The sequence below is a fragment of the Podarcis raffonei genome, chromosome 7 (assembly GCF_027172205.1).
Source record: "Podarcis raffonei isolate rPodRaf1 chromosome 7, rPodRaf1.pri, whole genome shotgun sequence".
NCBI classification, from domain to species: domain Eukaryota; kingdom Metazoa; phylum Chordata; class Lepidosauria; order Squamata; family Lacertidae; genus Podarcis; species Podarcis raffonei.
The window spans coordinates 10,553,271-10,567,545 of NC_070608.1; the positions used below are offsets into that span (position 1 = coordinate 10,553,271).

The 14,275-nt window shown below is 46.2% G+C and overlaps 1 protein-coding gene across 4 annotated transcripts in view; it reads left to right on the forward strand.

Moving 5' to 3' along the window:
• NDRG1 (N-myc downstream regulated 1) overlaps window positions 1–14,275 on the forward strand; it is an 82,577-nt gene that overhangs the window by 25,513 nt on the left and 42,789 nt on the right. The window contains exon 1 of one of the 4 annotated variants that reach the window (XM_053395270.1): window positions 10,817–10,969. The exons of 1 other annotated variant lie outside the window; for it this stretch is intronic. The gene's annotated coding sequence lies outside the window, so the exon portion shown is untranslated. Of the gene's footprint in view, window positions 1–10,816; window positions 10,970–13,113; window positions 13,138–14,275 lie in introns of those variants that run through there. 2 more of the 4 variants (XM_053395267.1, XM_053395265.1) reach the window with 2 other exon arrangements.

The following is a 14,275-nucleotide window of genomic DNA, read 5'->3' on the forward strand; positions in this document are numbered from 1 at the left end:
CAGTGCCTGGAGACAGACAGACAGGTCATGCATCCATAGCAGTGACCAGAAGAGGAATTAAAGCTGGGAGGACCTCAGAGAGAAGAAACACCCTTGTGCATCTTCATCAGCACAACTGAGTGCCTTCCTCTGTCGTACCTGCAACAAAACATGTCTCTCCTGTGTCAATCTCTACAGCCACAGCAGGCGCTGTAACTCTCCAATGGTTTGACTTCACCCCCAAAGGTGCAATCCTCCATTGTTGCATTCTCCCATACCATTTTGGAGAGGCAAGCCAAGTGAACCACACTGCTAAGGTTCATTGATGTGTAATTACCTTGCTTTTTTCAGCTGCTCATTTCCCAAGTCCCCTCTCTGCCCTGTCCACTATGCCACACGGACTCTTATCAAATGTCCTGACTTTGGCCCAATTCATAGCGATTTCTGCCTGTATTTAAGTGTGCAGAAGAGGAACTCCCTTCCTGTTCTATTTAGAGACCAAATGCATTCCGTGCAGAAGAGGTGATTTTATGTGATTTTTTAAAAATAAAAGAACAAAGAAGTATGTGTTTGATTTGCTTATCAGGTTGGTTCAGGAACTGCTCTCGCTAAGGAAACCTAAATTAAGGACCCTTTGCATTATTGGCTGTGATGGTCCTCGGTTTGACAAGCTTTGTCTAGCAGGTGTGTGTGTGTGTGTGTGTGTGTGTTTGTGTGTGTGTTCTGGAAATAATCAGGGTGACTCATCCGTACTTGAAAGCCTTGACTTCTTGCCTGCAACCCAGGCACTCCTTCAAAGCTGAGGCAACGTGCTGCAAGGCAATCCTAACATCTTGCACACTGTGGTGATTCAAAGCCCCATGACTGCCTTTGAAAGCCTTGGAGAGAGTTCCTGGGGCCGCTCCCATGAACCAAACTGACTCTTTACACTTGCTGACATGCAGTGGGCTCAGTTATGTCTTTAAAAGAATGGAGGGGCGGTTCATGGCAGGCAAACTCTCTGCTTGATGCAGGAAATCTAGAGTTACAGCATCCTCAACTTCAGGCATAAGCAAACTCCAGCCCTCCAGATGTTTGGGACTACAATTCCCATCATCCCTGACCACTGGTCCAGTTAGCTAGGGATGATGGGAGTCATAGTCCCAAACATCTGGAGGGCCGGAGTTTGCCTATGTCTGCTGCTGCTGATATTTCTAACCTGCCCATCTGGCTGGGGTTCCCCAGCCACTCTGGGTTGCTTTCAGCATATATAAAACATAATAAAATATCAAACATTATAAACTTCCTGATAAAGGGCTGCCTTCATATGTCTTCTAGAAGTTATGCAGTTCTTTTTTTTTCCAATTTTCTTCCCAGTTTTTTCATATATCATTTACATTCAAATAAAATCAGTTTTGTACATATATGGGATTCCCTGAATCCTTAGACCTCCCCCTGCCACATCATGGTTTCCATTGCAAAACTTTTCCTACTGCATCTTATAATATTTATCCAGATTTTGTTTATATCCCATTTTAACCATAAAATTCATACATTACAAGTGTTATATCAGTCCTTCTAATGTTTTTAGATGTTTACAGTGCTCTTTAAGGTAGTCTATAAACATTTCCCCATTCTTTATTAAATTTCTTGTCTTCTTGGTTCCTGATTCTCCTGGTCAATTTTGCAATTTCAGCATAGTCCATCATCTTCATTATCCATCCTTCTCTGGTTGGGACCTTATATAAGTAATGTACAGTGGTACCTCGGGTTAAGAACTTAATTCGTTCTGGAGGTCCGTTCTTAACCTGAAACTGTTCTTAACCTGAGGTACCACTTTAGCTAATGGGGCCTCCTGCTGCCACCGCGCCACCGCTGTGCGATTTCTGTTCTATTCCTGAAGCAAAGTTCTTAACCCGAGATACTATTTCTGGGTTGGCGGAGTCTGTAACCTGAAGCATCTGTAACCCGAAGTACCACTGTAGTTCTTTATCTCCTTGACATCTGCTGGGAGGGTGTTCCACAGGGTGGGCCCCGCTACCGAGAAGGCCCACTGCCTGGTTCCCTGTAACCTCACTTCTCACAGTGAGGGAACCGCCAGAAGGCCCTGGGAGCTGGACCTCAGACTGAACAATGGGGGTGGAGACGCTCCTTCAGGTATACTGGGCCAAGGCTATTTAGGGCTTTAAAGCCAACCAACACTTTGAATTGTGCTTGGAAACGTACTGGGAGCTGGTGAAGATCCTTTAGGACCAGTGTTATATGATCCCGGCGACCACTGCCAGTCACCAGTTTAGCTGCCTATATAGATAAATAGATAGATATAGCTGTCCAGCCTCTACAATAAGGTGTGAAGAACCTTTGGTCCTCCATATATTGCTGAACTACAACTCCCACCAATGCTTGCAACGATAAGCAATGACCAGGCACGATGGGAGCTGGTTGTTCAGCAACATTTGGAGGGCCAAAGGTCCCCCACATCTAATTTAACTGAAAAGGAAGCTTGGTGCAATTGACCACCCTACCCTGAAAGTTCTGTGCTTGCAATTTAATATAATATGCTAGCACGTCAGGGCAGAACAGCAGAGGAGAGCAAGCCATACACAGAGTGAACAGAAAGTTTGATTGAATTCAGGAACGACGGAGAGCATCACATGCAGAGTCTTCATCATGTGTGGGCAATCATTGGCCCTCTAGACGGGGCTGAACTTCAACTCCCATCATCCCTGGGAGTGCTGGGACTGATGGGAGTTGTAGTTCAGAGGCAGTGAGAGATTTAACTTTCTTGGGCTCCATGACCACTGCAGATGGTGACAGCAGCCCCGAAATTAAAAGACGCCTGCTTCTTGGGAGAAAAGCAATGACAAACCTAGACAGCATCTTAAAAAGTGGAGACATCACCTTGCCAACAAAGGTCCGTATAGTTCAAGCTATGGTTTTCCCAGTAGTGATGTATGGAAGTGAGAGCTGGACCATAAAGAAGGCTGATCGCCGAAGAATTGATGCTTTTGAATTATGGTGCTGGAGGAGACTCTTGAGAGTCCCATGGACTGCAAGAGGATCAAACCTATCCATTGTTAAGGAAATCAGCCCTGAGTGCTCACTGTAAGGACAGATCCTGAAGCTGAGGCTCCAGTACTTTGGCCACCTCATGAGAAGAGAAGACCCCCTGGAAAAGACCCTGATGTTTGGAAAGATGGAGGGCACAAGGAGAAGGGGACGACAGAGGACGAGATGGTAGGACAGTGTTAGCGAAGCTACCAGCATGAGTTTGACCAAACTGCGGGAGGCAGTGGAAGACAGGAGTGCCTGGCGTGCACTGGTCCATGGGGTCACGAAGAGTCGGACACGACTAAACGACTAAACAACAACAACATCATCATCTAGGAAGCCAAAGATTCCCCACCCCTTCATTGGATGCCCTCATTGGGTTAATATACTATTATGAGAGAGGAAGAGAAAAGGCTCTCTCTTTTTCTCTCTGTTCCAGGCTCTCCTGCATATTTTTACTCCAGAAAAAGAGCATGTATATTGGATTGATTGAGGAGATGAGATATAGCACCCCCTTTTTGAGGATCCAGGCAGAGGTTGACATAGCCCATTGTTTTGTGAATGTGGCACAGGCAGCCAATGAAATTGTGGGCTCAGCATTCCCACAATGCAAGCTGTTAATCGGGCTAAAGAGCTGCGTGTGAGGTTTTTTGCACAGGTGCCCCTGATGCAAAGAGCTACAGCGTAGCTTTCAAAGAGATGCACAGACAGCACTCCTGAACCATCTGGTAGATATTAGAAGACCTTTTTTTTCCTCCTGGTCCTCCTCTGCATCAGCCAGCAATGGAAGCAGCAGACACCTCCTCCTGCAAATTCTTTCTGAAACTAGTCAGGAGAACCTGCCGGAAGCGGTTTGGCTTAAAAACTCGAGGTGGGAAATTCTTCGGCAGGTACGTGAGCAACTGCAGGTGAGTCTCTGACTCAAGAGCAGAACAGGGCTTTTGCATGCCATGACAGCCCTTGAGGGAGTGTTGTTCTTGTTGTTTTCCTGGCAGGTTTTGATTCCATAGTGAAATTATTTCGATGCTAGTAATTGAGGTCATCCTCCCCTCTACGGATCTGCAATGGGTGTTTGTTAAAAGGGCAATTGATCTGATGTGTAGATGTCAGTTCCCCCCAGGCTATGGTGACAGGCTAGGCTCAAACTAGATGGTTCGAGAGGAAATCCTGCATTGTTGTTTTTTAAAAAGAGCAGTTTTAGCAAGGAGTAGGATTTACTTCAGGCTCATGGCACTAGAGAGGGGTTTAATTTTCCCCGCTGCAAACATTTTTACGATGAAATCAAGACACCTGTCTTTCTTATTAGATTCACATCCCATCTTTCCTCCCAAAGGAGCCCAGAATGTCAGACAACAAGTTGTTGCAAATGCATTTCTACCACACCTTTCTCCCAAACTGAGGTTCAAGGCAGCCCTGTATAGGGGAGTTTTTAATGTTTTGTTATGTTTTTATATATGCTGGAAGCCGCCCAGAGTGGCTGGGGTTTCCAGTCATATGGGCGGGGGACAAATAATAAAATTATGATGATTAAATATTGTATAACAACATGAATGGACCCAAACAGCAATGAGAATTCCCTCTTCCATTCATGGTGCTGGAAATTTAAAATGTGGTTGGCACATGGAAACCCCTTGAATTTGCTTTCACGTGAGTGGAGTGAATCCATGGAGTGAATCTTCAGCGTTTTATATTGTCTCCCTGTGGCAAGAGAAGCCATGCTGAGTCATAAACGGTGGCATGTTCTGTAAACAGTATGGTCCCCATAACAGACTCGTGTTTAACCGAGACATGGCTGAGCAAACATCTCATTCAACTTGCAATATGCTGTCTAGTTAAACACTCGCCAACCGCAGCATCATTATGAATAAATGGAAAACTCCAGAGTTACTTGTGCAGAGAAGCTAATTGTGTTGGGTGTGAATGGTGCAACTTTTTTAAAAAAAGCAAAATATCCTAATGGGGGAGAGTTTCTGTGTTCATCTATTTTTCTGCAATCTGACTTGCCGCTTTGCAGCTCGTGATAGCTACAGAGCGGAAATCTCTTTTGCTGAATGTTTTTGGAGACTTGTTATTTGCAAGGGGAGGTTTCACAAAATGGGAAGCTCAACTTTTCCCACTGCTGCCACTGCCTAGAAAGGAATTGCACTCAAAGATGGGCAATCTGTGGCCCTCCAGATGTGGTTAGACTACATCTCCCATGATCCCTGACCGTTGACCAGGCATGCTGAGGCTGATGGGAGTTGTAGTTCAGGAACATCCAGAGAGACACACGTTTCCCATCCTTGCATTAGATGTTTGCCTGCTGTAGTGGCCCAGCCCAGCACAAGGGCTGACTGTTCAGCAAGGATGCACAGCCAATGAATGAAAACAGCTGAGCCTTGCCCCCTGTTTTTCTGGTGAGTGATCTCCACGCAGAGCAACCTGGTCCAGGCATTTGTCTCTGTTCGGTTGACAACCCTCAGAAATTTGCTGTTGCTTATAAGCACATAAGCACATAGGGACGCGGGTGGCGCTGTGGGTTAAACCACAGAGCCTAGGACTTGCCGATCAGAAGGTTGACGGTTCGAATCCCTGCAACGGGGTGAGCTCCCGTTGCTCAGTCCCTGCTCCTGCCAACCTAGCAGTTCAAAAGCATGTCAAAGTGCAAGTAGATAAATAGGTACCGCTCTGGCGGGAAGGTAAATGATGTTTCCGTGCGCTGCTCTGGTTCGCCAGAAGCAGCTTAGTCATGCTGGCCACATGACCCGGAAGCTGTACGCCGGCTCCCTCGGCCAGTAAAGCGAGATGAGCGCCGCAACCCCAGAGTCAGTCACGACTGGACCTAATGGTCAGGGGTCCCTTTACCTTTATGTGCTGTCAAGGGGACAACATAAGCTGTCAAGGGGACAACACAAGGGACTTGCTAGATTTGAAAACTGGTTTGTTTTTTAATATATATAAAATAAAAACCAGCCAACAGGCTCATCTCCATGTTGTGAAGAAAATAATTATTGTGCATTATCTTCTATTCCTCAAGTTACTGTTGCAGAAACTTTTTCTATTCAGTTGGCCAGGCCCGTCTTACCCATTGAGGTTAGTGGCGCGGGGTGCCAGGGCGCCATGTTCTGCAGGGCGCCAGGTGAGAGTCCGGGGAACACCGAACGAGCGCGTTGAGTGAGCAAGGGTGTGTGTGCCGCTCCTGCTGAGCGTCGGCTCAGTTTTTTCCCTTTTACCCTGCAGGTGCCGAATTCTGCAGGGTGCCAGAAGGCTAAAAGGGAAAAGTGAGCTGACACTTGGCAGGAACGGTGCGCACGCCCTCACTCGCTTGGCACAGACCTGCTCGCTCGGTGTGCTGCCTGCAAGGGGCAAGGTCCCATATCCTCCTAGAAGCATCTTACCACATTTAGCTTCCAGTAGCACCTTAGAGACCAACTAAGTTTGTTATTGGTATGAGCTTTCGTGTGCATGCAATTTTTTTTATTTTGTTTCGACTACGGCAGACCAACATGGCTACCTACCTGTCACCACATCTAGCTGTTACCCAGGAGTAAGTGAAGATTTAACAGATCTCGGAACAAGTTTCAAGTGAAGTCATCTTCTTCCCGTCCCAACTCAAAAGGAATTCTTACTGACCTGGATTAGTAATAACACCCGAAACCAAGACAATATTATTTTTGTTTTCACTGCGGAAACTTTTATTCCATTTGTGGTTTCCAAAGAGGAATTTTTTCCAGCCACGGATGAAGTCTGAATCTGGAGGAATCCAAATCCTTTTCTATTTCTCATATCTATATAAAATTTTCAGGTATACATTTTCCACAACAGTACATCCAGCAACTTCCCTTCTTCTCCTTCCATGGTTCCTTGTACCTTCAAAATTAACTGCATATTTTATTTCCTCTATTCCTTTTGTTCTCTTACCCTGCTACCTCTGCATATTCCATCATTTTCAGCTGCCATTACTCCTCCAGATCTGTTTCTAATTCTCATGCCAGAGTGTGCCTTGACCCACCACCTATGTTGTTGTTCTTATAATTCAGAGAGCTTTAGCACTGGGGAAGGAGGAGAGGGCATACAGCTTGCTTTGGGCGAAAAAGGTTTGTTTGTTCAGTCAGGGAAATGAATACATGGCACCTTACACTCTTCCGCCATGTGATCCTGCCCCTCTGTTGAGTCCTTCAGCAGAGGCCTCGCTTTGTGTCCTGCCATCATCAGAGACCCAACTGACAGTGAAAGCAAACATGGCCTTTTTGACAATGGCCCCCGAAGCTGTGGAATTTCCTCTCTCTGAGAGCAGATAGCCACAGGCTGGGAGGTGGTGGCGATCTTTTCTGCTACATCGGCGGAAGAGCTGCGCATCGGAGGAGTTGGAAAATTCAGCCAGCTAGCCCAGCCAGCAATGGCTACTTTCCCGGGTTGTGTGTGTGTGTATGTGTGTGTGGAGGAGCTTATTTGTTTTGAGACTGACAGTGCGACGCGGGCCCTGATGGGGAATCTAGATTCCAAGGACTGACTGGATGCTGAGGAGTAGTGAGGGGCACCAGTCGGGGAACCCCAAAGGAAACCCCCAGGGGAAGAAGGCTCAGAGCCAGTGGATTGATGATGAGATGATGATTTGTGGTCGGGAGCAGATTGGGCAGAGGAGGTGTTGGAAGCTGAAGGTAACAGGGTTTAGTGAGCGGGAAGAGGCTGTGGCAGAGAGCAATCCAGAATTGGAGGCAGAAGTAGAGGCTGGAGAAGGGGAGGTCAAGAGGCAGAGATCATGAGGCCTTCTGAAGAAGCCAGGGAGTCTTCCCCTCCTGCAGCAACCAGCTACCCTCTCCACGTGGTCTCCCAGAACCCAAGGAGGTATGAAGAGGGCAGGGCAAAGACAGACAAGATGAAGGAGTCTCAGGATGAGGAGGAGGAGACTTAGAGAGCGGTGGGAAGGCGGGATCCTCCAGTCCTCGCAACTGCCTCATTGGAGCAAGACCCACTGGGAAGAGTGGCTGTGATCACTAGGTCTGCGCTTCACTGACACCGGCTGTTTTATTGCTGAGCTGCTCCTGAGACTACAGGGAGAGGAGTTAACTTGGCTTCCAAGTGAGACGTGGGTTGTTGGGGATCTGTGTCTGCCGTGAGGCCACAAAACACGGTTCACACATGAAATGAGTGGGCACTTGCTGATTTTGCTGTTTTATACCGATCAGTTGCTGTTTATTTTACTTCTCATTTTGTACCAATATGTTGACCACTGCTTTAGGGGCCTTTTGGAGCAAAAAAGTGGAATACAAATGTCATTGTCAGACACCGATGCATAGCCAATACATTGCAGCCATTCTGATTTAATCTGTAAAAAAATGCTTTGCTTAGCTGGGACTCTGGTGATTCTGGACAGAATTCAACTACGTTGTTGCGTGTTTATGCAATAGGATTTGATACTTATCCTCTGTGAATTTGCCTAACCTTCCAAGTTGGTGGCCATCCCTCTTGCGATAGGATTCTTAAAGATTTGCGCTATCAGAACCGATAAAATATTTCCAGAAAAAATTGTTTTCCTGCCTACTAGATGTGTGTGTGTGTGTGTGTGTGTGTGTATACATATATATACACATGTATACATGTATATACATATATACACACACACACATATATATATCTTTTTGGGACCCGGGTGGCGCTGTGGGTAAAACCTCAGCTCCTAGGACTTGCCGATCGCATGGTCGGCGGTTCGAATCCCCACGGCGGGGTGCGCTCCCGTTGCTCGGTCCCAGCGCCTGCCAACCTAGCAGTTCGAAAGCACCCCCGGGTGCAAGTAGATAAATAGGGACCGCTTACTAGTGGGAAGGTAAACGGCGTTTCCGTGTGCAGCTCTGCCTCGCCAGGGTAGCTTTGTCACGCTGGCCACGTGACCCGGAAGTGTCTGCGGACAGCGCTGGCTCCCGGCCTCTAGAGTGAGATGAGTGCACAACCCCAGAGTCTGTCAAGACTGGCCCGTACGGGCAGGGGTACCTTTACCTTTACCTTATATATATCTTTATCACATTTGATGGTGGTGTTGCCAGCATCTTGCTGGGAACATTTAATTCCAAGGAACTCTGCAGGGCCACTTGGGCACGATTTGCACGGACAACTCTCTTTAAAATCAGAGCAAACACTTAGTGATGGCTGCTTCCCTTCTTGCTACCCTGGGGGGAAAAACCCTCAGCTGGCCAATAGCAGGATATGTAAACAGTCTGCACAGTCCCCAAAGTAGGAATACTGAAAGGAAAGTATAATATTGTGTTGTCCAGCAAGGAATTGTGTATTTTCATACTCCCCACCACCACCACCCATACACTTAAATTTTGTCCTGGCACCCACTGCTGGTTTTTTAAGATGCTTTTGGGCAAGAATCAGGATATTATCAGTTCCTTTTTACTTCTAGCTGGCCTGGGCAGTGGGAGGTGTGTGTGTGTGGTGTTAGTTGGCTGCTGCCTCCCGTCTTAGCCTCATTTTTGCCCTTGTAAACTTCAGCAGGGAGGATGGGGACATAACTAGCCTCTTCCTGTGATTGGCAGGTCCCTGTGTGATCCACTGCCTCTCAGCCAAACCTACCTCGCAGCGTGGTTATGAGCATAAAATGGAGAGAGCGGAGAACCAGCTACACAGTTTGGATTGCTCAGTTGGTTAGGGCTCAGTGCTGATAATGCCAGGGTTGCAGGTTCGGTCCCCGAAAGGAACACCTGCATTTCAGGGGGTTGGACTAGATGATCCTCAGGGTCCCTTCCAACTCTAAAATTCTGTAATTCTATGGTTTTAGACCACGATGCACTTCTTGGAGCAAAACATGGTATACAGTGCAACAGATGAATAAATTAAAATGCCTGTGTTAAAATGCACCATTCACCTGCCACACATGCGGTATCAAAGGAAGAGCTTAATCGGGGAACTTTAAAATCCTGGAAAGTTTGACGCGCACACCGCTCCACACAAGCGCTTTCTATTTTTCTTTTGCCTTGCCCGATCCTTGGGCGCGTTTACTCGTAGGCAAGTCCCACTTGAATGCTACGGTGGGGATCTTCCAATAACCTGAATGATAACAATGTGCAGCCCCGATCCTCCTCGCTTTTGGTTCTACTCGAGAGCTAAATCTCCCCCGTAGAACTGATGATTTCTTAAAATAAGCGCGCGCAGGCCCTGAATTCCAATTCGCAATCCTCTCTGCATGCCCAGTTGCTGTCGTTATGCTTTTATTTTGTTTGCAATACCCTCTCTGCCTGCTTACTCAGGAGTAACTCCCGGTTCAATTCAACGGGAAGGGGTAAACTTTTCCAAACAATCGGGCGCAGGCAGGCATCGCCTTGCAAAGTTTGCAAGCCTCTCTCTGCAACGCTTTAGTTGTTGCTTATTTTGCAATCTCTTATTTTGCAAGAAGAGGAGGATTCCTCAAGGGCTGCTGTGAACATGCAAAGCAAGCGAAAACTGCATTTATGCGGATGCCCGCGGGAAAAAAAGCCGCGCAAAAGGTCCGCGGAAGAGGCGCCGCGCAGCAACAGGTTGAGCGGTGCGAAGAGAGATTGGGGCGGGGGCGGAGCTAGAACGATAGGCGTGGCTAGGAATAGGAGGAGGAGGAGCCGCGGGGGAGAGAAAGAGAGACGTGCGTGTGGTCCAGTCTTCCCTCCAGTGGGCGGGAGGAGGGCGTGGCCACGCCCGAGGCGTTGCATTCAAAGGTGGGCGCGAGCGAGGGGGCGTGGCCCTCGGCCGGGAGTTAACCTATAAAAGCTCGCGCGGCGCCCCTCGCGCGCGCCGATATCCAGAAAGCTCGTGAGGCGGTTGGTCGTTAGTCTTTCTCTCGAAGCCTCCGTTCCTCCGTCGACGTTTTTTCTTCTCTTTTTATTCGTTTAAACTTTGTGGTACTTCTCCCCCCTCACTTCCTCGCCTTATTGGGAGGGGTCCGGTTTCTGGCGCGGATTTCTTGTGAGGAGGCAGGACCCCCCAACACCCCCTACCCAGGTAAGAGGTGAGGCTGCGGCGGCGGAGGAAAGGCGGTTTGCGCGTGCGCGTTTGTGGCGTTAACGGTTCCGATGGCAGGGTCGCGAGTTCGAATCCCACCCTGGGCGGAGCCGTTGATTTACGTTGGGGTTTTTTGGTGTGTGTTTATTTTTTTTTGGGAATGGCGGGGGGAGAGAGACGGGACACCCACCTGTCACCATCCTCTGTGTGATTCTCTCTAACAGTTTCAGAGCGAAGTGTCCCAACGACAGCGGTTTCAAATGGCTTTTCCTTTTTTCCTGATCATCATTTTTATTAAATTTTCAAGTTTTACATTTCCAAATAAATTTTTTTTGAAATGATCCAATGACTTCCCTTCTTTCCATTTTACATGTCTTATACACGTACCTGCGAATTTTTACCGTAACCATTCAAATCAGTTTTCCACTTTTACAGCCATCAAAGATCGAATTTATCTCAATGCTGCCAACGTTTTCAGCTGTCTACAGTTGTTTTCCATGTATTCAATAAACGTTTCCCAGTCTTCTTTAAATGTATGTTGAATGGCTTTCTTTTGACGCCAAGTGCTCAGAAAAATCTCAGAATTTCTACTTTTAGTTAAATATTTTTATCTATTTACTTGATTTATTTGGGGGGGAGGGTAAACTCCCCTGCCCCCTGGCTACACTCATGAATCCCTCCCCAAGAATTTGACCGCTGTTGCTGTTGTTGTTATATATTGATTTATACCCTGCCTTTGCCCCCCAACAGAGACTCCAGGTGGTTTACTAAGAACTTTTGCTTCCCAATATTCTCTGATTGGCCTCTGTTATTTTCTCCTATGGATAGAAATCCTACATAAGGACTCTATACGGGCACTTGGATACCCATAAGGGATAAAGGAGCATTTTTTTTCTTATAACAAACTATAAAACATAGCATCAGTCACTTTGTTCTAGGAACGTTTAATAGCTATAAAGCAGAGAAATTGTCACTTTAAACAATTAAACATTAATAGAAATAAAGCTGTCTGTCCGTGATCTGTGAAAAACATGCGGCCACAACAAAAACAACACACCTCACCTTCAGCCTGGCCCTACTCCACAGGGTTGTCGTGAAGACAATGCGATGGGTAGAAGTGGTGGTGGGAAGGGATGCATGCAGCTTTGTGAGGAAAGCTGGGGGTGTAAGGGTGATAAGTGAATCTTTCACCCCAAGATGGTGGTTCTCCAAAGGGGAAAGGCGAGGTCCTTAGTTAGCTTTCCCTTTGAGGGTGCCTTAAAAGTCCTCCTTTCCCCTCCTGTGATTTCCTCCCTCCCACTTTATGTATTTTCTGCCCAACCTGCATTCCGCCCCCCCCCCCCGGCTCTCATCCTACTGCTCAAAAGTTGGTCCTGTTGTTCTGTTGTTCTGGATCTTCTCTCTTTTCTTCCTTCCCGTCTCCCCTGGCCCAAACCATCCCAGTGTGAAGATGATGGTTTTGATGTCTCTTTCAAGTCTTATCGTCACCTCAAATAATGGGCCTTTCATTGTTGCTGGGTTTTTAAAAACAAGTCATAAACAGGTAGGAAAAGTCACATAAGTATCAAATAGATGATGGTAGCCCAGCATGATTACTGTTTTTTAAGAAAATACACAAGGTTACGGGTCATTACTGTGCAAAGGCTTCATAATAAACAATAAAGAATAGCTGATTGTCAACGGCTATTTGGATGACCCAAGAGAGTCTCTGTAACAGCAAACTGAATTCAGCTTCTCAAAATCTTCTCTGATGTTGGCTCAAATAACAGAACTTGCTTCTCTTTGGATGGTGGCAAAAGGGGACCCCTTCCCCAACTTCAGGTATTTTTGTTTGGAGGAGAATAGATCTGTTCCTGTCTTGTTGTCTCCTTCTCTTCCACTATCCCCCCACTTTATTCATTTTGAAATGGTTTACTTTAATTGTTCATGATAGAAGAAACAGCCTGTTGGATTAGACCAATATTTCATCTTATATTTCATCTCCCTGCAGCACCCTGTATCCAACAAATGGTCATTTAGTTGTCTCCGGAGAGCTCATAATGCGGGGCAGAGAGGCAACAGGCCTCCTTTGTTGTTGTTTTCCCTACATCTGGTATTGCGTTATCCTGCCTTTGCACATGAAGGTCCTGCCTGGTCCTCGTGGTTAATGGATCTTTTTCTGAAAAGGCTATTTAGGTTTGGCAGTTTTCAGCTGTATGAGGGTTAAGAAGGAATTGAACCATCTTTTTTCCCTTTATTAGCAGAGAGAAAAGAAGATGAGGAAAGCTAAGATGATGAAGCATTCACAAATCCCTTGTGTTTAGGCGCAGTATAGGCTTTAGTTCAATATTCTGGGCATAGATTAGGTGTACTATTTCTTATTTCTAGGAAGGGAGCAGAATATTCTACTAGAGTGGTCTGAAGAGCAAAACAAGTTTGTCACGTCCTATGCAAGGGTTAAACACGAGCTTTCCCATGAAAGTTTTTGGGGAAGAGTTGGATTCAAAGTGGATGGGTGGCATCTTCATGGCTCTGTTCCATCCACAAAAATATATTGGTTGCAGTACCATACATCCATTAATAGATATTCTTCCAGGTGCTTGTTCTTTTCGTGGGTAAGATGAAATTTTAAAAAATACACTCCAGATCTTCAATTCCAAAGGTGTAGCTGTTAGTCTGCTACAGCACACATAAAAACAACATGTGGCATACTTACGTTTTCATGGACTTGAGCTCACTTTCTCAATCGAAGTCAGCTCTAGTCCACAAAAATGTATGCCACAATCCATCTGGTAGTCTTTAAAGTGCCATGGGATTTTTAAAATCACAATTTTGAATAGTTCTAATGCCATTCCCTTATAATTATTTGTTAGATTCTTATAATTTTTATTAAATGAGACTCTGCTTTCCCGCTGCAACATGGCTACCTCTCTAGGAATTTACTAGTGTGTGTGGTTTGTTTGTTTTTAATTGATGTGGTGAGGAAAGCGGTTACTGCCTGAAGTAGAGTAACATATTTGTTGATGAAAGCATACATAGACTCTCAAGTGCTAGAAATGGCTGCTTGTCTGATGAATGTTGGCACGTTTTCATAAAATGGGATGTTTGGGTGACTGGGGCTACCATGCAAAGCACATTAAGTTGGAATCAACAAGTATTTTCAAGTCTAAACAAGTTCTTTTCTGGGAAAGTGTATAACAACCAAATATATATACAACCACCCATGAGTTTCCAAGGGCAGCAGCTTGGAAAACAGTGATGCCTGCTCTTATTCCTGGCACTGTAGGCATACAGTAGGATGACTAGGCAGATGTTCTTTGTTGTAAAATGGAAT